This window comes from Hermetia illucens, chromosome 4 (assembly GCF_905115235.1).
Source record: "Hermetia illucens chromosome 4, iHerIll2.2.curated.20191125, whole genome shotgun sequence".
Taxonomy (NCBI): Eukaryota; Metazoa; Arthropoda; class Insecta; order Diptera; family Stratiomyidae; genus Hermetia; species Hermetia illucens.
In genome coordinates, this window is record NC_051852.1 from 77,833,951 (window position 1) to 77,860,574 (window position 26,624).

Genomic DNA, 26,624 nt, shown 5'->3' on the forward strand with positions numbered 1-26,624 from the left:
CAACAGGACTAGCAGTTCTAAACACCGGATTTACCCCAACGTTTCGGTGCCCGCGCTGCGAGGGAAGCATTCCAGACGTAACCTTCGCGTCGCAATCACTGGTCTCGCTGGTGGACGGGTGAAAGACTTCTCGGCAAACGACCATCAATACATTGCCTTTGAAGTGATGGACGGCGTTCTTTCTGTGCATGGAACGTTGCGAAAGGGAGCACCGGCACTGGTTTGGTGTAAATCCTAATATTATTAACAAATTACAGTAGGTCGAAGTTGCTTTTTTGCGTTAAATTGATACTTTTTAAGGGATAAAATGTTAAAACCCCGTCGAATTGAATATAGGGTACGTTCGACGTATATACATTACGAGCTATGTATAAATGAAATCATCGTATACCCAAATATTATTACAGGAAAGACCAACAAAACCTCTCATACCTGAAGCGCCGAGCTTTCGGTTTCCCGGTGATAATGTCGTCAAAGAAACTTTGTTGTTATATATCTTATTGGATCAGTAAACAAGTACGGTTTTAAATATTGTATTGTAGTTCCTCCAATTATGTGGAAAAGGCAATTCTACACAGAGCCTCTTGAAGTCATTAATGCAACACTCACCCCATAGAAGTGGTTCTATTCACTGTGTATGTTACCACTTGGCTCTTCCGTACTTTCTCCGTCAGGCCTAATGAAACTGCGTACATATAAACCCTGCCCTCTGTTACTGAATTTAATCCTTGATCGCAAGATAATTAATTTGTGTCTCTTCTTTTCTGCTGAACCACTTAAACTAATCTCTTTCCTTCTGTCTTCTATTCTTTGGCTTTCGAGTGTCCATGTTTTCACTTGTGCGTATTTATAGACATGCCAGCTTCACAAGGATTTCTAGAAAAGCTTCGAGTTTCCTGTAACTCGTGAAAGTTCCAGACAGTGAGTAATGAAGTGAGATTCCGAATTGATATGAGTGTGGAAATTGTTAGAACAATTATCAGAAAATGCGATAAAATCAAAGAAATAATTTCTGTTCCTTCCATGATATCACCATGGGAAACCTCTTGGCTCTGAGATATGTCATTTTGTCAACTTAATCGGTCGTTAATTAGTTTCCTAGTTTTTCTGGAAGTTCTGTTGAAGTTTTTGTCTCTATTTGTCAATATCCTAATATAACTTCCAAAATGCAATCTATTTAATTTTACCTACTCCCAAGCCTTTCGACATTAAATCCTTTCTTGTAAGAAAAATCTAAAATTCATAAATAAATCATGTAATAGTGGGTGAAGAAGTTTAAACTTTCTTCCTCTAGGATCATTCCATATGTCGGTTTACAAGCTTTCGAGAAATTCTGTGCATGTTGGAGTTTTTCCGGATCGAAAATATTGAGGTTTCTCTGAGTCGTGAGGGCTACCATTGCCCCTGGCTAATTAACTATTTCATGAAGATCGCTTAATATCAGCCTATATTTCAGCTGAATGGCCCTTATCAGTGGCTTCTGCTGCATAGCCTAAAATATTCTGCGGAAAAATTAAAGGATTTTCTATAGAGACCTCGTTGTGGAAGTTTAAGGTTATGACAATGTAAATCTCGCTGAAATTGCAAGAATCGGAAACAAGAAAAGAGATAAGTATGTCTGATTGCTTCTCTAGATCCCGTAAAATTTTATGAAATGTGGAATGGAACCAGTCAAGCAGTAAGAATTTACATTCAGTTATGACTGGCGTTGTGATTGAGTCCTGAAATTTTCTGACAGAGTCGCATGAAACCATTTCACTTTGTATTTGCGGCTATGGTTATTAGATTGACTAATAGACTTTAAGGTTTGATTTGTTGGTTATTTTGCAGCACTTTTATAAGGTTTTGTATAAAAGGGATGTGAAATTTCTTTCTTTTCACCTAAACGAAGTAGCAAATGAAAGGTCTTGATCACTATTTTCCAAATCTGGCATTTGATGTCAAGAGGGGGAGTGCAGGGGCTGGAAAGTGACCATTTCTTTCACTTAATATTTCCACAAACTACTCAATCCAAAAATCTGAAGCTGACGCTATACGGTATCTACTCCATACCGATATCCGTTTAAATAAAGGTAATAATACAGGGTGTGGCAGCATAACTTCCTTTTTTCAAAACTCAATAAAAACTATTGTATGCATCGGAAAATATTTATTTATTTTTTATAATGTAGGTACATGTCTAAAGTTTTTATTTACATTGTTTTGAAGATCAAATCTGTTAGGTGACGTCCCCCATTCTCTATACATTGCGTAAACCGATTTCTGGCGTTTGTCATGACTCTTGTTAGCATAGCAGGTGTTATGTTGGCAATTTCTTCTTGGATGTTGGTCTTCAAATCTAGTAGGCTTCTTAGCCGGTTCACATAAACACGGGATTTCAAAAAACCCCATAGAAAAAAATCACAAGGGGACAGATCGGGAGAGCGTGCCGGCCATTCCAAATCGCCTCTAATTGAGATAAGGCGCTCTGGAAAGTGTCCCCTCAAAACAGCCATCGATACTCTTGAAGTGTGTGCTGTTGCACCGTCTTGTTGGAACCAAGTGCCCCCCAAATCCAAGTTTTCTAGCCGTGGGAAAAAAAATTCTGTAGCATGTTTACATACCGATCCGAATTCACTGTCACCGTAACCTCATTTTCCTCAAAAAACCAGGGACCAATAATTCCAGCTGAGGAAATTGCACACCACACTGTGACTTTGGGTGAATGTAAAGGCTTTTGATGCAATTCTCGAGGGTTGGTGTCAGCCCAGTAGCGCATGTTTTGTTTGTTAATTGACCCACACAAATGAAAATGGGCTTCATCGCTAAAAAAAACAATAGCGCCCTCGGGAACGACATCAAGAAGAAGCTCACACGCGTTCATCCGAGAATTGAAGTCCCGTTCTGAAAGTTCCTGTACTATCGCCATCTTATAGGGATGAAAATGAAGATCACCACGAAGAATTCTTCTCACAGAACGATCGGATAGTCCAAGGGCAGATGCGTGTTTGCGCGCAGAACGCCGTGGCGATCGCAACATTGACGCTCTCATTGCTTTAATGTTCTCAGGTGATCTAACGGGGCGAGGGACTCCAGTTCTTCCTTTTGTCGCACTTGCAGTTTTTCTGAATGTAGTGACCCATGTAACAATTGATTTGCGGTCTGGGATGGGAGCCAACGGGGCTAAATTAAAGCGATTCCGAAATGCACGCTGTGTTGTGTAACCGAACATCCGCTTGAAAAGTAAACCTCAACGGCAAAGGCACGCTCTTCACTATTCCAACGCATGATGGCGACTGAACCATGTCGGGACAAAACTTTACAGTATCCCCTCTTGAACGAGACCACTAGCGCTCCGCTATGACATCAACTAACTGAGTGGCGCGCATTTTAAAAAAGGAAGTTATGCTGCCGCACCCTGTAGTATGTTACCATATTATTGGACATTAGCTGGATACCCTTAAATGATCCTCCAATTCATCTTCATCCATCCACTCTCAAATTCATTCTTGAATCATGGAAATTTGCAGTAATATACGCAACAATATGGAGCATAATACCCTTTTGTGCAAATTCACTGCGAACATCAAATTCATAAACATTACGAGCTACCTACAAAGGGGGCAAATATTCTTACATAAGAAATATATAAAACCTTTCATACCTCAAGCGCTGAACTTCCGACCATCGACTTCTTCTTTCCTTCTGGCAGTGCCACTTCCGTGGGAAATAATATCCGCTTCAACATCAAGATCCTTTTTTCAGTAGATTAAATTTGCTTCCCATTTTCGATAAGGGCGGATATAAAAGTCATTCTAACATGAGGGCTGTTGTTATTTCGACAGAAATACTATTTTGGGAAGTAGAACGAAAAGGGAAGTCCCCGGTAGAATAATTATTTCGGTCACCTCCACTTAAAAAGTTACGGCGCCCCCAACAGAGACTATTCTCGCATTATAAACATTCTTATTATTATTTGAAAGAGGGGATTACGGAGAGGGTTCGCCCCTTTCTCTCTCCATCCCCAACCGCACCTCCGCGGGTGTGTTACTACTGAGTAGTTATTACATGCAGCAATTAAAAGAAAGGGTTTCGGCGGCGATGAAGCTTCAGAGTTATTTCAAATCGCGATCCCTGTATGGGAGAGATGTGGAAGCAGAAACCAGGGAAGGTACTGTTTTCCTGATGTGCTAGTAAATTGTGGAAGAAAAATTTTCGGAGCTTTCGTAATCCATGTCAAGATGCGGATATCAATGTCAATATGTATGAACTCAACATCGCTGATCATAGCATTAAAAATATATCGGTCGACATTATATTCCATGTCAGCTCATTTGGTAATTACGAACGTGATAAGAACTTCCTTATATCGAAGAAAATGAATTTTTACACTTTTCGGGTTGGACAATTTGATTGCAAACTCCTGTACTGGGTCCTACCCAAATTTATTTAGGCTGACGAAGAGAACAACAAGGACAGAGCTATTTCTAACTCGAAAATTAGCGCGTATTAATTCAATAGGTTCACCAGGACCTTAGTTCACCTTATTAGAAATACACATGAAATTAGTCCGAGACACACAAAACCGTGTCTGCTGGCTTAATATTGTGCCTCACTGGTAAAACGGGAAAACTTGCAAAAGCTATTCGAAAGAAGCATACCGGAATTCTCCGGCCGAGGATGGTTCTCTGGATGTACACCGCTGTTGTGCGTCCGATCCTGACGTACGGCTCTATTGTATGGTGGCAGGCTTTGAAGAAGAAATACAATAGAACGAAGCTTAATAGGATTCAAAGAACCGCGTGTGCAGGTGCTACGGGGGCCCTGCAGTCCTGCCCGGCAGATGTTCTCAATGTACTCCTGCATTTCCTCCCCCTAGACCTCCACATCAAATATGTTGCAGCGTGCAGTGCCGTCAGACTACGTGAGTCCGGATGCTGGACAGCGAAGTCCTACGGCCACAGCAACATCCTAGATGAAATACCTCGAGAAATCTGGGCATCCCCCATGGACTATGTCACACGCAAGCTGAACTTCACGAGAAACTTTGCTGTGGACCTTCCAACCAGGGCAAAGTGGAAAACGGGCGGCGTGTTGCAAGACTATGACACGGTATTCTTTACGGACGGATCAAAGATGGCCTATGGAGTCGGCCCGCGAATACACACGGTGTATCCAAGTCATATGGTCTCCCAGGTTTCGCCAGTGTATTCCAGGCGGAAGTACTGGCGATATTGGAAGTCTATCGATGGCTGGAGCGTGATTCGAGTCCCAAGCGTAATATAGCCATTCTGACCGACAGCCAAGCGGCCATCAAGGCCTTGTATTCAACGACGATATATTCCCGGCTGGTGGGGCAGTGTAGAGACGCGCTCAACAATCTGGGCGGCACGCTCAAGGTCACTCTCCTCTGGGTTCCCGGGCATAGGAACATAGAGGGAAATGAGCGGGCTGACGGATTGGCCAGGCAAGGCTTTGCGCTTGACAGTCCCTCGGCGAATACAGTCGGTGTTCCGCTGGCGGCTCTCGGGGGCCGAGTCTACTCGCACTACCTAGCAGCCGCGGACCTGAGATCGCGAAGGCTTACAAGCTGTGCCAAGTCAAGGAGAATTTGGCCCGCTTATAACATAGCCCGATCACGAGAGATCCTGCGCCAGACGCGTGCAAACGCATTGAAGATTACGGCGGTCTGCACGGGGCACTGGTCCATAGGGGACCATGCTGCTAGGCTCGGCATACCCTACAACTCGCATTGCCGAAGCTGCGGAGAAGTAAGGGAAACCCTCATGCATTTTCTCTGCGATTGCCCAGCTCTGGCTAGAGTCAGGCTGCGGACACTGGGTAAACCATTCTTTTGGGACCTCAGAGAGATTTCTAGCTGTAGGGTTGCGAGCTGCTTTTCTTCGTGAATGCTACGGGCTGGCTCTGAAGATCCGAGCCGGCTGGACTCTGCTTCCCTGTTCCCATAACAGCAGTCACGGTCTTAGGAGTTTGTGGCATCAAAACGGCGCACCAAAGCGCTAATTGGGCTCTTCGGAGCGGCCACTGATACCTACCCTACCATACCGGAAGAAATCCAATTCTGTTGTGATAGAAGCTGTGACATACAACGTGGACCCGGCCAAAAGGTAGTAAACTCATCTACTTTGGTAGCCCGTGAATTGTTACCTCAGCCATTTCTAAGAGTTCCTGTGACACTATTAAAGAAGTCGAACGATTTGACGACCGATCGGCAATGCTCATTATTACCTTAACTGATTATGTGGTTCATTTCTTCACTACATGCCCACCACATACTGACCAACCAGATGTCGAAAAAGGCCCCTTCTGGTGGTTCTGATGAAACTGCCGAAAACATTCTCGGTATCAATAGAGAAAAGGTGCGCCGGTATTCCGAACTCTAAATACCGCTCTAAAATGATTCGAAGGGTGTTCATGTAGTCACTGCAGAACGATCAGGCAGCGGAAACGTGCTCTCTATGGAGCAAACATTCAAGACGTTCTTTAATTAGTTCTATGATAATTTTAGTTTTTAAATTTACTCAAAAGAACCCCTTAAGTTTGCCCCAAAAATACAAAATTTGGCATTAGTTTGCACTAGAAAGTTTAAATGCAATCCAACTATTACTGACAAAGTTAGTGAAATCATTCATTCTAGGATGCGTATGACATCATCATCATATGTGTGTGTAACCTTATATGAACGGCGGGGTCCTTGCAGATACTTTCGTTTTCTTCTTTATTATTTTCTTTTTAGTTATTTGCATATCAGTATCAATTACTGGAGAGAGGCATGTGTGTGTATACGTATATGCTAAAGAAATTTGTGGGTAGGGCCCAATAATTTGGACGTGTATGTAAGGGAATATGCGTTAGATCAATTTTGTGCAGAATATTTATGCCTGTTGAATGTACATACGCATATTTTGTTTGGCAATATATAAGAGAGATTGGCTCACATAAGATGAACACGAAACTCCTATACCTGAAGCGCCGAGCTTCCGGTATTCCCACTAGTTTATAAAATGGAATAATATGAGCTCCCTTTCACATACCTATTAATAATTCAATAAAAACTATTTCTAAAGAAACTGCCTACAGGCGGTCCAAGGCCGGTTTCAGACAAGAGCTGACAGGATTCAATATACTCTAATGGTCGTAGCGTCTCAGGGAATAAGTGGGAAAATCTTCCTTTTATTCATCATCATCAGCGGCGCAACAACCGGTATCCGGTCTTGGCCTGCCTTAATACGGAACTCCAGACATCCCGGTTTTGCCCCGAGGTCCACCAATTCGATATCCTTAAAAGCTGTCTGGCGTCCCGACCTATGCCATCGCTCCATCTTAGGCAGGGTCTGCCTCGGCTTCTTTTTCTACTGTATATATTGCCCTTATAAACTTTCCGGGCTGGACCATCCTCATCCATACGGATTAAGTGAGCCCCCCACCGTAACCTATTGAGCCGGATTTTATCCACAGCCAATCAGCCATGGTATCGTTAATAGATTTCGTCGTTATGAAGCCTCCCGAAGAATACATGAGGACTGGCAAGATCTTGGTCTTGTACAAAAAGAGCTGAGACATTTCAACCGGAACAGCATTTATAAGCTGAAATAGGCTCTGTTGCGAGAGAGGCGTCTTCGATGGTATGGTCGCGCAATTCGTGCAAACGAGAATTCACTTGCCAAGATTGGTCTGAACATCGAAGTCGATGGTAAACGACCAAAAGGCAGACCTAAGCAACGGTGGCTTGATACGCTGGATGGGGATTTGAAAGCCTCGAGATTGCACCCAGATGAGGCATTCGATAAAGCCAAATGGCGAAGCCGATCACGACGAGCCGACCCCGCTTGTGAACGGGACAAAGGCTGAAGAAAAAGAAGAGGAAGGCTCTGTTGGCTGCCAACAACCGTTCGCGGATTTAATCGTCACGGTTGTTATCGGTTGTGACCCTAGATAGGAGAAATTTTTAACGGTCTCAAAGTTGCAGTCTCCTATCTTCATTGTTCTCGTTTGGCTAATGCAATTCGATGTTGTTCGATCTTTGGTTTTTGGCGCTGACGTTGCCACCGTATACTTCGTCTTACCTTAATTAATGTGCAGCCCGAGATCCTGCGTCGCCTGCTCGATCTGGAGTAAGGTAGACTGTATATCTCGGTTTGGACTTGAAGAGGATGGTACCTCTCTCTACCTCTCTACGTCTGCGTCGCAAATCACTTTTTCCAGGGTTATGTTGAAGAATATTCATGATAGTGCATCCCCTTATCTTAGACCATTGTTGATGTTGAATGGTCTCGTAAGTGATTTTCCTGCTTTTGTCTGGCCTCGCACATTGGTCAGGGTTAGCCTAGTAAGTCTTATTAATTTCGTTGAGATACAGAATTTTCTCTTGGCCGTGTACAGTTTTACCCTGGCTATGCTATGATAGGTGACCTTTAAGACAATGAAAAGATGGTGCAACTTATGTCCATTTTCCGACAGTTTTTCCATCGCTTGCCGCAGAGAGAAAATCTGATCTGTTGCTGATTTGCCCAGAGTGAGCCTCTTTGGTGTAGGCCAATGATGTTCTGGCGTATGAGGCTATCCGGCCTCGCAAGATAGTGGAGAATATCTTGCAGATCGTTCTCAGCAACGTGATACCTCTATAATTGCTGCACTGGGTGATATCGCCCTTTTTATGTATGAGTACAGAAAAACAGCAGCAAACAAGCAGCAAAACAGTTCCACTCGAAGCGTCTCACCATAGGGTCAAAACTTAAGATGGAACGATGGCGCAGGCCAGGACTACAGGCAGTTTTTAGGGATTGGTGGATATCGGCGCAAAACCGGGATGTCTGGAGTTCCTTATTAAAGTAGGCCTAGACCGGATGCCGGTTGTTCCGCCGTTGATGGTGATTAAGGAACGGTTGCGAGCGCAATGCTGACAACAGTCCCTATTATTTACCGAATGCGCTTCTATGTAAAGCATGGCGAAAGCAGGATTTGAGATCTCGGATAAGGATGCTGACACAGTGCGAAAGTACAAAAATCCCTGATAAAAAATATTCAAAGGAAGTCATCTCTTTACGCTTTAATAAATAAAAGCAAGATTAATGCAAACGAAAAAATAATTTTGGAAGTCTCCAGTGTGTTTATTTCCGTTGCTCTTGCCACTATGCAGCGAATTGCTCCTTTTGCATTGGTAGGCATCATTCCAAACTGAAGAGATGTTAAATCACTTTTTGATATTTCAGAATCTTAAACAGTTGTGGGGAACCTCATGCAAAGCAATGATAAATTCCATCCGCGAAAGAAAGGAGGCAAGTGGTTTGTCTTCTTTTTCTGTAGCCATGTCGACTATTACCATCGCTACTACCATATTTACTCGCAAGTATCATTTTCCTTATGTGCAGTGGCAAAAAATATAACTATTCGCCGTTGCACAGCAGCGGGTTCTATTCCAGCATTCTGACTACATCTCAACTACCTGCAATCCCTCAAGAGGGATTACTTTGTAAAGGCCAGGACCTGGGATTCAGGAAAAACGATGTAGTGCTTTACATCACCGCGCAAAGCTGGACCATTTAATCAGCTTAAGGTGCCACAGCAAAGCGGAAACATCAGCTTTGTGAGCCAGTGCCAAAGCGCTCGAAGCATCTGTAGTTCGGCTGTACTCTCTTGTGTACATATTACCCCACCGTGCATACACTCCTACTTGTCATTGTCCTTGAAGCCGACAGTATGTATCGCAATGGAGTTTTCGTATGTTTTTAACAAGAAGGATGAGGAAACATTTGCCTTAGGAGAAAGGAATAATCTAGAACTAAGCTCTCAACTGAAAATTCAAGCGGACCATCCTTTAAGAGCCTTTTAGCATCTCCGCGATACAGCATAATTCAGAGAGCATCTCAATTGCACGAATAGTCGAAAATGGGAAAGATACTCATAGGACCATGATTGTCTTTTCCTGCTTCAAGGACGCTTAGAAAAACAATACCATCAACTATGTAATTCTGTGAAACATTTAAGCTAAAGCGTCCAGTTTCGACATTTAAAGTAAAAACATCCTATATCGTCCGCCTGACGTGGCGTCTTTCCATAAAGACGGTCCGAGTTGGCACGCAAAAACTGGCTGGGATATTCCCACTCAGCAACACATAACACTGCCGGGATGACAAGCAGCAGAGGTACCCTAGCGACGAGCAGAATTAGCAGAGCTTTTTAATTTTCACTGAGAAACGGAAAATATAATTTGTTAGCCGAGGCTTATCATTTCACGTAAAATGGGTTGCTTTTTTCCTGTTTGTGAGAAATGAACCCGCGAGGAATTCGGGACAAGCTAATGAAGTTCTCCGACCTCGGGCTCAAGAGACAGTTTGTCTTGACGATTCTCAGCTCTGGCGCAGAATTCTTGTCAGAATTAATCAGACACAATTTATATTGTTAATGGCTGGGTCATTGTGCCTTCATTTTCCTAGTGTTATGGGAGTGCGGCGGCAATTTGTACCCATTATTCTAGAATGAACCGAGAAAATATGAAGGGTGCTGACATTGGTGGCAGTCCTTAAAACAAACTGAAAGCAAAATGTAAATATCCCCGCGAACGAAGAAATTTCCAATTAATTAACTAACTCTGATTCCTAGAAATATACTAGAAGTGCTGATGAAGTAATAGTTATGTAAATGTCCCATTGCTTCGACATAATTAGGGAGAAGCATTCAATGCAAGTCGGGCACTGGAAGCTATACATACGCTTCAGCTGGGGAAGATTTTGTGTTCTTCTAATGAGAAGAAACTTTGGCTATACGGCCGTTCTATTTAGACGTTATTAAAAATTTAACTATATCGTTTTCAAAGCACTTTCTTACAACAAGTTCGTTACGGAAAAGATTGTATTGGTAATAGCGCACCCTCCAAATTTAATCATCATCCAAAAATTAAATTTTCTTCTTTCTTCCCTCATCTAAGTAAAAAGTAATCATTACCAAGAAGTCTTAATGGGGAAAAACGGAAGCACGCTTAAAAGTGACAATCTTCGCCCACCATGACCAATTGTTAAGAATAAAACAATTTCTCCAGAAAAGTTTAAGCCAATGCCTAATCTTATCGATGCATTTTATAGTTAAATACAAAGAAGGAAATGAGTCAAAATAAAGATCTTGCCCGGTCCTCCATCGCTACCTTACTCAACAACGTTTAACCCCTACAATAGAGGGACCACTGCTTAATCCCTTCCCTTAATTACACCGCATCAGCAGTAGGTGATGTTAAGCGCTATTCTGTAATGGTGTAATCTTATGTTGTTCGGCCTTTTGTCCATTAATTACATGGCCAGTACCATCGAAGGCAAGACATTTGCGGAAGTCCTTAGTGAAATCCGCTAAAGGATGAAACTCGAACAGAACGGAGCAGAGGTGTCTTACATCGATACGGAAAAAGACGAGTGGTGGAGTTCTCGTCGAACTGGGCCCAAAGACGACCAACAAGAGCACGTTCTGCGAAGCGGTCAAGGGGCTATAGGGGGACAAAGGCTCTTGTTTCCAGCCTAGAACCCATGTGCTCTCTAGAAATACGGGATCTTGACTGCCTCACAGAAAAGGTCGAAGTAGAGGAGGCGCTAAACCGTGAATCTCCAGAGGTAACCAATGCCCGGGTAGGTATTACCTCTGTAAATGCTCGAGGTCAAAAGCTCGCCGTGGTGGAAGTCCCCGAGCAATATGCGAGAAAAGTCCTTAACAGAGGGAGAATCAACATAGGATGGGTAGTATGCAGGGTACGAATGCGGATAGTTTCCACCAAGTGCTGCAGGTGTTTGGACTATGGACACACGTCAGCAGCTTGCAAGGGTCCGGACAGGAGGACAGCATGCCGGAGATGCGGCCAAGTCATGAAGCGAAGACTTGCAAGGAAAGCGAGAGTTGCGTTCTCTGCAGGGATCGTGGCGCGTCTGGTGAAAGTGTCCCACACACTGCGGGCTCGGGACGGTGTCCAATCTCCAGGATGGAATTGGAGAGGGCTAGGAAGCGAATGGCATGATCCGCATTTTGGAAATTAATATGCACCGGAGTGCAAACGCTCACCGGATTTTCGGCGCCGGCTTGATGCTCTGGAGGACGCCGTTTCGAGCACGGAGGGACGAATCCTGGTTGGCGGTGACTTTAATGCCAGGGCTCTTGAATGGGGCATGCCCCAGTCAGACTCCAGAGGGAAACGGGTCCTAGAAGACTTCTCGGCAAGTGATCATCAGTACATTGCGTTCGAAGTGGTTGACGCTACTTGTCGGCAAGCACCAATACGACGTTCCCCCTGCGTGTGGAATATCGCGAGGGTGAACATCGGGAAGTTCGTCGAAGCTTTTGGAGCAGGTCGGGCCGCACTGGGGGCACTCCGGGGGTGATAGTATCGCAGCTGACAACGTCGTAAATTCAGTGATGAACCGGATAACGACGGCGTGTGTGGCTTCCATGCACCGAAGAGGTCCCAGGCGCGACAACCCTTCTATGTACTAGTAGACGGCATAAATTGCCGATCTACGGAAGGAGTGCCATAAGCTCCGCCGTTTGGCACAACGTTTGCACGCCAACGGGGAGGCATGTGCCATAAACGCACAATATAAATCAGCAAAAAGGAAACTCCGCAGCGCTATAAATAAAAGCAAAGCTCGCGGCTGGCAGAATCTTGTTAATGAGGTGAATGGGGACCCGCGGGGACTTGGCTATAAGCTTGTCACTCGGAAAATCGGGGCTCTGCGGAAGTCCTGCATACTGAGCACCGACCAGATGGATCGCATAATGCTGGCCTTTTTTCCCAGACACCCTGTACGGGTTGATGTAAATAGCGCGGAAAGCGTCATGGATTGCCTCCTTTTCACAATGAGAGAACTCAAAGAAACGGTTCTCACTAAGAAAGACAGGAAGGCGCCAGGTCCTGACAGCATCCCGGCGGAAGTTTACAAACTGGTGTTCCGCCAACGGCCAGAATTGCTGCTTGAAGTGTTCAACGCGTGCTTGAAGGAGGGCATTTTTCCTTGTCACTGGAAAGTTGCCAGACTCGCGTTGATCAGTAAGGGTAAAGGAGACCCGGAGCTCTCGTCTGCATACCGACCGCTGTGTATGCTTAACACGGCTGCAAAAGTGCTCGAGGAACTCATCAGGGGTAGACTCGCTGAAGCGATGCGTGCTGCCGGGGACTTATCCGCAAGGCAGTTCGGATTTAGAACTGGGAAATTTACAGTGGATGCTGTTATGGAGGTCGTAAATGCGTTTAATCGAGCCGGGGCACACAGCCGCCGATCTCGACGGATAGTGCTCCTCATAACGTTTGATGTCAGAAATGCCTTCCATTCCGCAAGATGGACAGATATGCTAAGCACACTAGAGAACTCCTTTCACGTGCCAAGCTATCTCTTGCGGATATTGAGGGATTATCTGAAAGACTGCTCCCTGCTCTATTAGACGCTAGGGCCAGAGGAGGATGGAAATCAGGTCGGGAGTAGCACTGGCATCCATCCTAAGGCCGGACCTCTGGAACGCTTCCTACGATAGTCTGTTGAGACTCGATATACCCGACGAGTCGCGCTTGGTCGATTATCTAGACGACGATGCGGCACTTGTTGCCGAAAGCATTCTTGAACTGGCGCAAAGCAGACTTGACACATTGATGCGACGAGTAAGCGGATGGATGACTGCTTACGGTTTCAACCTTGCGCTAAAAAAAATAAAATCAAATCCAGCAATTAAATACCTTGGTTTAATGCTCGACTCGAAGATGAGCTTCTTCGAGCAAATCAAAGCAGCAGCGGGCAGGGCTGCAGCTGGAGCCGCGGCCTTGAGTTGGCTAAAGGCGAATATCGGGGACCCTATATCAACTTCTCTATGGTACGGAGGTATGGGCTGATGCCCATGACAATGAGGTGCATCGTAAACGCCTCGCTCAAGTGCAGAGGGGAGGAGCGTTGCGAGTGGCCTCTTCTTATTGCACCGTCTCCGAACCGGCTGTGATGGTGATCGCGGGAGTAACCCCCTTGCCCTCCTTGCCAAGGAGCGCAAAGCTATCTATCGCCGTAAGGGCGAAAACTTAAGAGAAGTGGTTGCCCGTGAAGAACGTCAACGCACCTTAGCGAGTGGCAACCTTCTTGGCAAAATGAGCCAAGGGGCAATTGGACTACGCAGCTCATCGATAAATTAGACCCATGGTTGAACAGAAAGCACAGTGAGATTGATTACTTCCTTACATAACTTCTAAGTGAGCATGGAGGTTTTCAGTCTTATCTGCACAGGATTGGGAAGGCGCGATCTCCTGATTGTGTGTTCTGCAATGGAGTGGCGGATGACGCTGAACACACCTTTTTCTCTTGCAAGAAGTGGGACGGCCGCCGCCAGCAGCTCTATGCACACGCAGGGGAGCTCTATCCAGACAACATTGTCAGAGAGATGCTGAAGAGCGCTGAAAGCTGGAATCGTATTGCGCATTATGTTCGGGCTCTTCTTATTATGACGAAGATTGAACTCGATCGTCGGAGGGATCGGACGGTAAGGGGTTCCCTGAACTAATAACAACTCCCTTCCTCCCCTCCCCTCCCGTTGATGAAAGGAATTCTCTGACTTGAAGGCTCCCAAAGCCGGGAGAGCGGGAGGGCTAGCCCGAAGTAATGTGTCAAACGGTTCCAGGCTAGTTGTCCGATGACAGGGAGGTGTTTAGTTGGTAGTCCGCTAGACTGCTGTTGGGGGAGTCCAACACTCTGTGCATAAACGCATTCACGTACCCTACACCCAAAAAAAATTATCTTCGAAGACGCAATTTTCCCACGATCTAAGTGAACTCAGATCGATTGAGGATGGTCCCACTTCAGATGTCATTATGGCATGTTAGGCTACTGGTTCAACATAGCATCTATGGCTCCATTACCGCGAGGCGTTATTCATTGGCTTTGATGGTCAACCAGCACTCAGAGCTGTAGAATAGAGCGGATGTCACTGTGGTAGTTTTGAATTGAAGCGTCCATTGAGAGATTGGTCAAAAAATCACCAGAAGTGAAATGCCACCTTATCCAAGTTACGCTGATATGTGAAACAATTTCATAATTCACTTTATAGCTGAATTATAGTATTGATCCGAGGCATTTACATCATGCAGTTCTTGGCAGGTCACTTCTACTCACAGTGACCGTTTTTATTTCGTTTTGGTTAGTTGTCAAAAATTCCGTTTTATTCAGATTCAGTCTGAGATCGTGCTGTATAAGCAATTACCCTACTTTTGGACATGTGGCTCGAGATCAGCTCGGTGTGAGACACTAGAAAAATATCGTCTGCATACAGCTGTGTGGGGCGCCAGACGTTGGATGTTCCCTGTGGCGGTGTAATTAACAAGATTGGAGAGGGCTGGTGAGTGGTCGTTTCTTTGATGAACACTGAACGGCGAGACACGAACCGATTTTGATATATTTGTTACATTTCCGCCTTTACTCTTTCAATTGCTCATGGAAATTTAACCCAGTGCACGAGTTTCTCTGGCAATAGATGCTGCCACAAGACCGGATTTATACACGACCCACATCTTCCATAGATCCTAAGATATAATGTAAAGAGGGCAATGCTTCTAACGGTGTTTCTCCATGAGGAAACACGCAACGCATATTTTGTCAGTAGTTACGCACTTCTTTTTCTGCCTTCCTCAATAACCCGATTGGAGAACTCACTGAGCCACAGTGTTGAGCTACAGCTCTTCGCTTTCCGGAGCTCAGCTGCGATGTCATTAGGTCCTCTTCAATGATTTTGTGCGAGAGAGGAGACGATCTCATCAGGTCCCCATAGATTATTTTATTCGTTTGATTGTTTCCTTGGCTTCTGTGGTACTGACTGGTGGAATTGTTCCAACTGTGGGCGATGGTTTGGGAAGCGGAGGATGAGCAAATCCTCCAATTGAAGTCTGTTCGAAGTATTACCGCCATCCCCCGTCGCGGCTCTATAAACTAAGTACCGTTCTTGTCATTAGTACAAAAAAATTATTTCGGCTTTCTACAAGTTGATACAGATTGCCGACTTGAGTGTCGAACATATCTTTGTTATCGACAGCTTTCATTGCTTCCCGATTGGCTTTCTTATAAATTTGCCAATAGGCTAGTGTTTTGTCAATGAAAAACTTATGATGGAGATGTTCCTTTTAACCGACATTCCGATTTGGACATCGTCATTCCATAGTCAAATATCTTGATTAGTAAATCATTTACCAGGCTTGGTGACCATGAGCGATGTATAGGCCACTCTGTAGACTGCATTCAACTTAATTAAACTTCGGCGGTAGTCATTGTCGGTTAATGCGTAAGTGAAATCATTTCTTCTCTTTTTTCATGAAATTACATTTAATTCGTGGCAGATAAGGGCGTTCCTCACGTTGTTTTATCGGAGGCTTTATTCGAAAAATAGCAATCAACGGCGATATTGGGTTGCGATGGTATCGTAGGAATCGGCATTGCGTGCGTGTGTGACCAAAATGAAAACTTTATAGCCATTTTTACCGCTTTCACTTTCTATGTTCTATGCTTTTTGCACCACACCATCGAGCTTCATGTAGAGTTCAAATATCAATGCGTTGGAAAGGCTTTCGTGAATTCCTCGGTGTTTCCAGTGAGGGTACCAATATCTAGGTTGCAGGGCCGTGGCCGTTCTGCAACTGGTGTTCTTTGCGATCGACGTATCAACTAACATCTCAAATCCAAAACTTACCTCAATGTCATCCGCCCTATCGCGATCTATGATTTTGGGTGTTGGTCGGCTATAAAAGACAATGGACGGTATCTTGCGTTAATACAGACAAAGATGTTACTTTGAACTAGTGTCGATCATATGCGAAATGGTGATATCACCGATCGACATGGGTTTGTACCGATCATGAAAAAATTGCGAGAGATTCGTCCTCGATGGTATGGTCACGTAATTCGCGCTAACGAGAATTCACTTTACAAGATTGATCTGATCGTCGAAGTCAATGGTAAGCGAACAAAGGGCCGGCCGAAACAACGGTGCCTTAACACGCTGGATGGTGGTCTGAAAGCTTCGCAGCTGTATCCAGATTAGGCCTTTGATAGAAGGAAATAGCGTTAGCGGTCACGATGAGCTGGCCCCGCTAGTAAATGGAACAAATGCCAAAATGAACAAATTGGGTTTCCGCAAACCGCCGTCCTTTATCTGGGCTTGAGACCAGCATGTTAAGTAAATAATATCGCGGAGTCATTCCTCGTTACAGAAGTAATTGTCCGCAGTCTTTTAGAGAATAGAGACAGAAAAGAGGCTCAAAATTGTGCATCACAGATCCAAATTTGTTTTTCGTTACTTTTCACATCATTATTTTGATTTTCAAGTGCAACTTCTAAAATTCTTTGTGTAACCGGCAGAAGACTTTGAATCGCAGGTTGTCGTATGTTTTTGGGCCTCAATATATTCCTTCGAGATTTGTTTTCTCATTAGGTGTGTTCTTAGATACTTTTCCACCTTTGATATCCCGTTAAAATTAGCTTTGGGCATGTTCCTTTCTACAATGTGGAGATGTTATGAATGCACTCTCTGTCGTTGGCTTTGACTCTTAAGCGGGCTAAGCATTGCACCCCTCCTTCCTCTTTCATGTAAGTGAAGATTTCGGGAGGATTCGAGAATTTTATGGGTATCCATATGTAGCTTTTCCTTGATTCTGTTGATAAGGCCTTCATCCCAGCCCTTGTCAGATGCGCGTGCAACTTTAAGGAATGCAGCCCAGCAACACTTTTTATCTCCCAAAAAAACAAGTTATTTCGAAAGCCAACCGATGAAATTGTTTTCTCCTGAAATTGAGCTGGTGAGGAGGGTACTTTCATTTTCGTCCAAATATTGTTCCTCGAATAACTTTGTTAGCGAGAGGAGCAGGCTTATTGGTCTAAAGCAAATTACATGCGTTGCGTCTTCACCTTCCTACGGGATCGTCGGTAGTAGCTATAATTTCCGGTATTCAGAAAAGTAGTCAAGGCCTAAGATACCATTCGATATAATGACATAAGGCCCAAACCAAGAACTTTTCAGCGTCGATCTCGTTTTCCGCTTCGGAAATTTTGAAACGAATCGGTTTGGATGCGGGATCGAAATTAATTCTTCCAAGACGCGTCTGGCTGAAAAATATCCCTTAAGTATTGAGCAAATATTGAACCCTTCTCAGCAATAATCTAAAAATCCAATAAGTCTGCGCAAGTCACCATTTCAGACTTGCGCAGACTTAGCATATTACGGTCTCGCCGGTCTCCAAAGGGATAGTTCTTGATTCGAAGAAGCCCTAGATTTCCATGGAATTATTTAAGGTCCTTATGTTTCTCATTTTCCAATGTTCCCTGCAGTTCTTTTCTAGCTGTTGCTGGAAACATTTTTGAAACGCTATCCCTGAGCTGTCATTTTTCCCTATAATAATAATAATCGTTGGCACAACAATATATATTGGATCAGGGCCTTGATGTCTGTTGGAGCACTTCATTCAAGACTATAACGGTACATTACAGTACACTGTAGGAGGCAATATGATCGGCATTGCACCGAGATTATTACCCTGATTTGACTCAGCCACGCATTCTCAGCTGAGTCGAATGGTATCCGACTTTAAATCACGATACAAATCCCACGGCCTCCAGTGAGATTTGAACTGCGACCTTCCGCGTGAGAGCCTTGTGCTCCAACCACTCAGCTATCCGGAAACATTTTTTCCTATAAGCTGGACGATTATTTTTGAACACTTTTGAGGATCTGAAACTAGACATCGGGACTTCGGTGTGACATGTAGGCTGTTGGTGTTAACACTTGCAGAAATGCTCAACATCATTGGAGAATGTTGTGAGAACCGCAAATGGAGCTTAGGTTAACGCAGTACGTTGGATGGCTACTCCTTAATACGAGGATTTGGCGTTAGTAATTTCATTCCGATCAGCTTACAAACTGATCCGCGGTGATGGTAAATCTCGGTAGATAATATACTGAAGAAATTATGATAGGATCACATATGGATCTGGCTTGCATATAGTCCTTAGATAAATTTTCAATGGCAAAGTACTTGATGCGATTTCTAACAGGAATCCCAGAACGTCCATGGCGTTGCCCTGGATGATATCAATTTCGGATGTAGGGAGAATATCGATTCCACATTTGACGAGGAATTCTTTTAATTCCACTTTATGTTGGCTAAAACTATTCGCATTCTAGTGGCAGATTATACATGGCAGGGTTCATTTTTTGCGAGAACGGGTTGAAGAACTAGTGTCTGATTTCTCATGAGTCCTTGCACGAAGTTCATCACAAATTTTATGCATGCCGTGCTGATTCCGGATGTTCGAAGTTCACAACATCAGCGTAAGACAAGACTGGGTTTTGTCATGGTAGGCACAATTCTCTCCAGAGCGCTGGTTTGTGATTAGAATCTTTGACTCACTTCAAAATAGACAGGGCATGTTCTGTAATAGGAATTGTGGTCGCTACCGCAGTGACCGCATTTTCTGCAAGGGAGATCTTCGGCGGTCAGATGAAAAGCGCCGAATATGGTGCGCCCTCCTCTGAGGGCACGGTATTTTAATTTTATTTAATGTATTAAATTACTGACAATAGCCCTTTACTGAATATATTATATAATATAATATTTCATTTATAGCCCCTTCATTAGAACTAAGTTTGCTGTCAATTTTTTTTTCAATTTTTCGAGATAACCATAAACAACACTTTGCTAGATGAGAGAATTATGGAGCTGAACGAATTTCTTCGATGCGTTGCTTTTTTCAGCAATATGAGCTAGTTCATGGACATAGTGTAGGAAATACCGTTGAAGTTTCTTTTTCGTTTGCATACAAGCAAATTTGTCAAAACTTGTGGTAAGCACGTTTCTGTGTACTAAATTGCTGTTACCATATGACCAGTTTTCAGAAGAATAAGAGCTACAATTTTTACTCTGGTGAAATAATTTGAAAACATAACTTTTGTTGCCTTGCTGTACGCTCGGATTGACCCTTTCTGAGCTTCATACCATGGACTGCTATTTGATTTTCCGATCGTAAATAAAGAACCAAGCTTTCTCACCTGGAACTGATTTTTCGAGGATACTAGACTGGCAGTTTTAGATGCCAATCAAATGATGATCAAATATTCTTAACACAGCCGTGGCATTCAAGCCCGACTTATTGGCAACCATCTCATGGGTCAATCTTAGAACTTCGTTTATTTTAGCTTTCACTAGGTCCTATCAACAGTCGAAAATTTGGGGTGACTTTTGTGCGATTCGTCCCCCAGGGAAAAGGGTCCTCCCTGGAATCTTCCAAACCAATTGGACACAGTTTTCAGAGAAGGTGCATCCATCACATTGAAGTAACCACTGTCTATAACGCTTAACCTCAACTTTGACAACTCATTTATTAATGTGACTTTACTAACTAGAGCTTACTTAGTAATTTCGAATCAAATCAAATATCACGAATGTTAGTACATAATCGATAATTTTGACGTTGCTTAATAAATTAATTCCTTGGAACGTGGAGCGGGACTCTAATTATTTTTAAAGCACAATAATTTACAGCTTGCAACAACATTTTCGTCATATTCACATGCATACATGAGCTTTTAGTAGTTATGACAAACGTTTCACCATAATTTGTTTCTAACGAGACGAGACCACTTTCAACCAAATTGACCACGTACTGATTGAACGCCGCCACCCCACAGCCTTGATGAATACCAGAACATATAGGGGGGCCAATATAGACTTGGACCACTATCTCGTTGGCATAGCGGTCTGAGTTCGAATTACGACACCACCTGCAATCTACTGATTATGGAGAGAACGCCTTTCTCTAAGTCCCAGTATGCCTACCTCAAAGGAAAATCCACAGAAACCGCCCTCCACGAGGTAATTGGCACGGTTGAGCGGTCGCTGCAGTACAAGCAGTATACCCTTGCTGCCTTCTTGGATATAGAAGGAGCCTTCAACAACGTCAGTACCAACGCCATCAAGGAAGCCTTGACCGGTATTGTATTGGAGGGGTATCTCACGCATTGGATTATATCCATGCTGAGTACCAGGATAATCCAATCCGATCTGGGAGGCAACCACTTGACCAGAGCTGTGAACAGAGGCACGCCCCAGGGTGGTGCTATCTCACCGGTGCTCTGGTTAATAGTAATGGACAAAATTTTACGTACATTAGACAGCAGCGGGGTGAAGGTGGTGGCGTATGCGGACGACTTGGTGATACTAGTATCTGGGATGTTTCTGTCCATTATGAGCGACATCATGGAAGGAGCGTTGCGAAAGGTGTGCCTGTGGGCCGCAAGATGCGGACTCAGCATAAACCCAACCAAAACGCAACTGATGCTATTCACCACCAAGACAAGGATACCTGAATTCCATCTACCACGGCTGAATGAACAAAGACTGGTTCTTTCCTCTAATGTGAAGTATCTGGGTGTAATTCTGGATCCTAAGCTAAATTGGAGGTTGAACATAGAACTGAGGGTTAAGAAGGCCTGTATAGCATTCTATGCCTGTAAGAGAACTTTTGCCAAGAAATGGGGTCTCCGGCCGAGGATGGTTCTCTAGATGTACAATACAATAGAACGAAGCTTAATAGGATTCAAAGAACCGCGTGTGCAGGTGCTACGGGGGCTCTGCAGTCTTGCTCGGCAGATGCTCTCAATGTACTCCTGCATCTCCTCCCCCTTGACCTCCAAATCAAATATGTTGCAGCGTGCAGTGCCGTCAGACTACGTGAGTCCGGATGCTGGGCAGCGAAGTCCTACGGCCACAGCAACATTCTAGATGAAATACCTCGAGAAATCTGGGCATCCCCCACGGACTATGTCACACGCAAGCTGAACTTCACGAGAAACTTTGCTGTGGACCTTCCAACCAGGGCAAAGTGGAAGACCGGCGGCGTGTTGCAAGACTATGACACGATATTCTTTACGGACGGATGGAGTCGGCGCGGGGGTTTTCTCGAATACACACGGTGTATCCAAGTCGTATGGTCTCCCAGGTTTCACCAGTGTATTCCAGGCGGAAGTACTGGCGATATTGGAAGTCTGTCGATGGCTGGAGCGTGATTCGAGCCCCAAGCGTAACATAGCCATTCTGACCGACAGCCAAGCGGCCATCAAGGCCTTGTACTCAACGACGACATCTTCCCGGTTGGTGGGGCAGTGCAGAGACACGCTCAACCATCTGGGAGGCACGCTCAAGATCACTCTCCTCTGGGTTCCCGGGCATAGGAACATAGAAGGGAATGAGCGGGCTGACGGATTGGCCAGGCAAGGCTCTGCTCTTGGCAGTCCCTCGGGGAACACAGTCGGTGTTCCGCTGGCGGCTGTCGGGGGCCGAGTCTACTCGCACTACCTAGCAGCCGTGGGCCTGAGATGGCGAAGGCTTACAAGCTGTGCCAAATCAAGGAGAATTTGGCCCGCTTATAACATAGCCCGATCACGAGAGCTCCTGTGCCAGACGCGCGCAAATGCATTCAAGATTACGGCGGTCTGCACGGGGCACTGGCCCATAGGGGACCATGCCGCTAGGCTCGGCTTACCCTACAACTCGCATTGCCGAAGCTGCGGAGAAGGAAGGGAAACCCTCATGCACTTTCTCTGCGACTGCCCGGCTCTGGCTCGAGTCAGGCTGCGGACACTGGGTAAACCATTCTTTGGGGACCTCAGTGAGATTTCTAGTTACAGGGTCGGAGAGCTGCTTTCCTTCGTGAATGCTACGGGCTGGCTCTGAAGATCCGAGCCAGCTGGACTCCGCTTCCCTGTCCCTATAACAACAGTCACGGTCTTAGGAGTTTGTGGCATCAAAACGGCGCACCAAAGCGCTAATTGGGCTCTTCGGAGCGGCCACTGATACCTGCCTACCTACCCTGACAATCAGGTGAGAGTGAATACTGAAGACATTCGCAACACAGCTCTCCGCGGCACCTATAAGAGGAAAATGAATGCCGCAAAAACCACAGTCAACAGAGGTACTGGAGATGAAGCATCAATAAATGATCTTCACAACCACCTGAAGAACGTTATCATTAATATGACCACAAAGATACTTGGCCCCAGCCGTAAAAAAAGTCGGAACGGCTGGTTTGACGATGAATGTAAGCTAGCAACGGAACTGAAGAATGCTGCATACCGAGTAATGTTGCATTCTCAAAGAACGCGGGCACGTGCAGAGAATAATCATGAACTCCGTCGAGCGAAGACTTCTGCGAACTTGAAAAGTAGACGGAACAGCCGCATCAGGCGCGGAAGTTTTACCGACAAGTCAGCAGGGTGAAGCCTTATACACTAAGATGCTCATCCTTCGAGACAAAGAGGGAAATCTGATTTGCGACAGAATGGGCTTATTGAAGAGATGGGTTGAGTACTTTGATGAACTACTGAACAACTAAAAAACTGTTGGAATATGGACACTAGTTCCACCATCTTTTCATCGATTTTAAAGCCGTCTATGATAGCATGGGCAGGGTAAAACTGTACACTGCCATGAGGGAATTCGGTATCCGGACGAAATTGATAAGACTGACTAGGCTGACCCTGACCAATGTGCGATGCCAGATAAAAGCAGCAGTATCACTCTCAAGACCATTTGAAGTCAACAACGGTCTACGAAAAAGGGATGCCCTTTCATGCGTCCTCTTTAACCTGGCCCTGGAGGAAGTGATCCGTGATCCTGAGGTAAATGCAACAGACACGATCCTCTTTAAGTCCACCAAACTACTGGCCAATGCTGACGATATCGAAATCATGCCTTCATTCTGCCTGGCCAAACGAGAAAAATAAATATGGGAGACTACAACTTTGAGAAAGTTGAAAATGTCTCCTATCTAGGGTCGATAATCACAACCGATAAAAGCTATGACGATGAAATCCGCACCGGTTGTCGCCAGCCAACAGAGCCAACTTCAGCTCACAAAACCTCTTTCGCTCGAAACGTCTCGCCATAAGGTCGAAGCTCTTGCAGTACAAGACTGTGATCTTGCCAGTTCTCATGTACTCCTCGGAGACTTCGGTGCTTAGCAAGAAAAATTGCGAACTCTTGGTCGCGTTCGAGAGAAGAATCCTACGAAGAATTTTTTACCCCGTACATGAGGATGGACGATTCCGTAGCCTACATAAGGACGAATTCTATGAGCGATAACATGACCATCTGGTTGTGGATAAGATCCGGCTCAATAGGTTACGGTGGGCGGGTCACTTAATCCGTATAGATGAGGATGATCCAGCCCGGAGAGTCTATAATGGGAAATATCTATGGTAGAAGACGAGGATGAGATGGAGCGATGGCGTAGGTCAGGACGCCAGACAGCTTTTAGGGATATCGAATTTGTGAACCTCGCCCTAAAACCAGGATGTCTGGAGTTCCTTATTAAGGCAGGCCTTGACATAGTACCGCTTGTTGCACCATTGATGGTGATAATTATATTACGAGTATGTGCTATGTTCTTTCATTGATTTATACTTCTAAGATGAAATCGAAAGGATTTTCAGGTGAATTTCTCAAATGTTATAGTATACTATTGATAAATTTATTTGAGAAGTGATCTGCATCACTAGCATCCTCGCTCATACTCATACTTCAAAATTAAAACCACCAGTGGAAAGTACTAATTAAGACTGTTCATATCATGCTCCACTTTGTCTATTCGATGAAAAACTCAGAAACTTTTCGCATATGCGAAAAGCCTACGTTAACAAGATAGAATGATAACACTTGGCGTTCCATAGCTTCCACCAAATTTCTTCTTAATGTGTGTAGCCAACAAAGAAATAGATGGACACCTGTGAGAAGTTGTCAAATTTGCTATAAAGTGCAACTCCTCGTGCAAATAAACGGTGAGCAATCCCGAAACCGGATGCTCGGCCCTTCATGTACGTTTGTTTTTAAGTAAGTATATTTGCGTGCAGAACTATCCCATTTGTGTGTATTACTACAAATTTTTATAATTGAAAAATAAATTTAAGGGGGGTTTAGTAAATTTTCCAAAAAATAGTAATATACTATTATCAACCTAATTTGAGTAGACATCGATATGGAGAGTATTTTGAGGCCTATACCCGAGAAAGGGAGCTTTTCAGATTTTTTGGTTTAGTAATTTCGGAGAATGGGCCCATTAAAGACATCATCTTTTTCGACACCCCGCACTCCCTGCTTTTCCAACAAATGCCAAAACGGCTTCAAAAATTGCTAATCGAGACCTTTTTGTTTCATACCCATTATGACGTCATTCGACGAAACAAAATTATACCCCCCTTTTGCATGTATGAGGACCCCCTTAAACTTAAGGTAGAAAGATGTATCTCACTACATATGTCTGTGTTCTCAATTCTTCACTTCGCACAAGACAGACAGACAGTATCGTCCTATAAGCGGGTTTTCCACTAAAACGTATTAGTGGGACGGTTATGTTTTTCCAGGCAATGGCAAAATACTCATCCGGGTAAAGATGTGACTAACCGTTTAAAGTGCAGGTTTTGAAATCCAAGACGCTACATTGTTGGGGAAAATACTCAAGTAAGAACTATAAATTAACCTCAGCGCCCAGGCAACACAGCAATTATGTTCTCCACCTAGATCAATGAAGGCAGATGGTAGATTGGCTATTGACAACGATTGAGCGGTTTATATTTGTATTGTCGATAAATAATAGGGTTCGAGCGAAAGTACTCAGTTGGTAAGGGTATGTCTGATGTTCGAGTTCTCCGGCCAAAGGACAACTTCCGCTGCTATAATAAGGTAGTGGTCCGAAATCTTAAGGAATACTGCGAACAGGCTGTGAGCAAATTCGGCGCGGTGCCCCAATTTACAGTGAATATAGCGTTGTCAGAGACCTTCAAAGAAACCCTACTGCAACAAGTAACTATTTACTAAAAGCTTAGAACGGGCTACTTAAGTAAGCCCAAAACGGAAAACAGTAGAGGACATAAAGATAGACCGAGAAGTGAGGGAGTAGATTGGAGCAAAGCTTTCACCAAAATAGTGGCGAAACTTTAGAGAGCTGCCATCGTAAATATGCAATGTCGGTTACGCCGGAGGAGCCCGCAATGCACCCGTCCCATGTCATGTGAGCAAGGTTCAAGCCCGCTTCCGCAAACTCCCGAATGAGGCACAGTCTTCAAAAAAAAAGAGTTTGACAGATTTCACATCAAAAGTAACGCAGAATATCTCTTTGGCGTATCATACCATATCAAAAACAAAAAAAGCAAAACAAGCAATTTCCTGGATCTTACTAACTTTACCACTTAGTTTAAAAACCCGAATTAGCTTTAAATTTTTCTAACCTTTCAGCGTGAACTCACTTCTTTTCCTTTTATTGGCGTCTGTGTTTTCAACCAAGATCTATCCTTCGTGGCCATTTTCTTTTGCCTTCATATTTTTTCCTGAAACTTGCATTTATTAGCCTAAATTTCCATCTTCAAAGCTTTTGGTTGCATTCTGAGAAAGATAGGCGATGGCTGAACCCTCGTTCTTTCCTGGTTAGTACAGGTTTTTTAAAGGAAGGTTTAAAGTGCTTAGTTTTATTAGCTTTATGCTGTATGAGAGCCGATACATGTCGATATCGGTCCAATTTGCATCGCTCAGCACTATCTCAACGTTCATCCTTCCGTACCTTCGTTGTGTATATTCTCCGTAATCTTCT

At 44.3% G+C, this 26,624-nt stretch overlaps 1 long non-coding RNA gene across 1 annotated transcript in view; it reads left to right on the forward strand.

The window, feature by feature from the left end:
* The first annotated feature begins 1,103 nt into the window (after nucleotides 1-1,103).
* The window catches only part of LOC119655764, a 58,402-nt gene continuing 32,881 nt past the window's right edge, over nucleotides 1,104-26,624 (forward strand). Inside the window, exons 1-2 of the long non-coding RNA XR_005249951.1 lie at nucleotides 1,104-1,222; nucleotides 1,295-1,612. This is a non-coding gene — a long non-coding RNA (uncharacterized LOC119655764). The remainder of the gene's footprint in view (nucleotides 1,223-1,294; nucleotides 1,613-26,624) is intronic.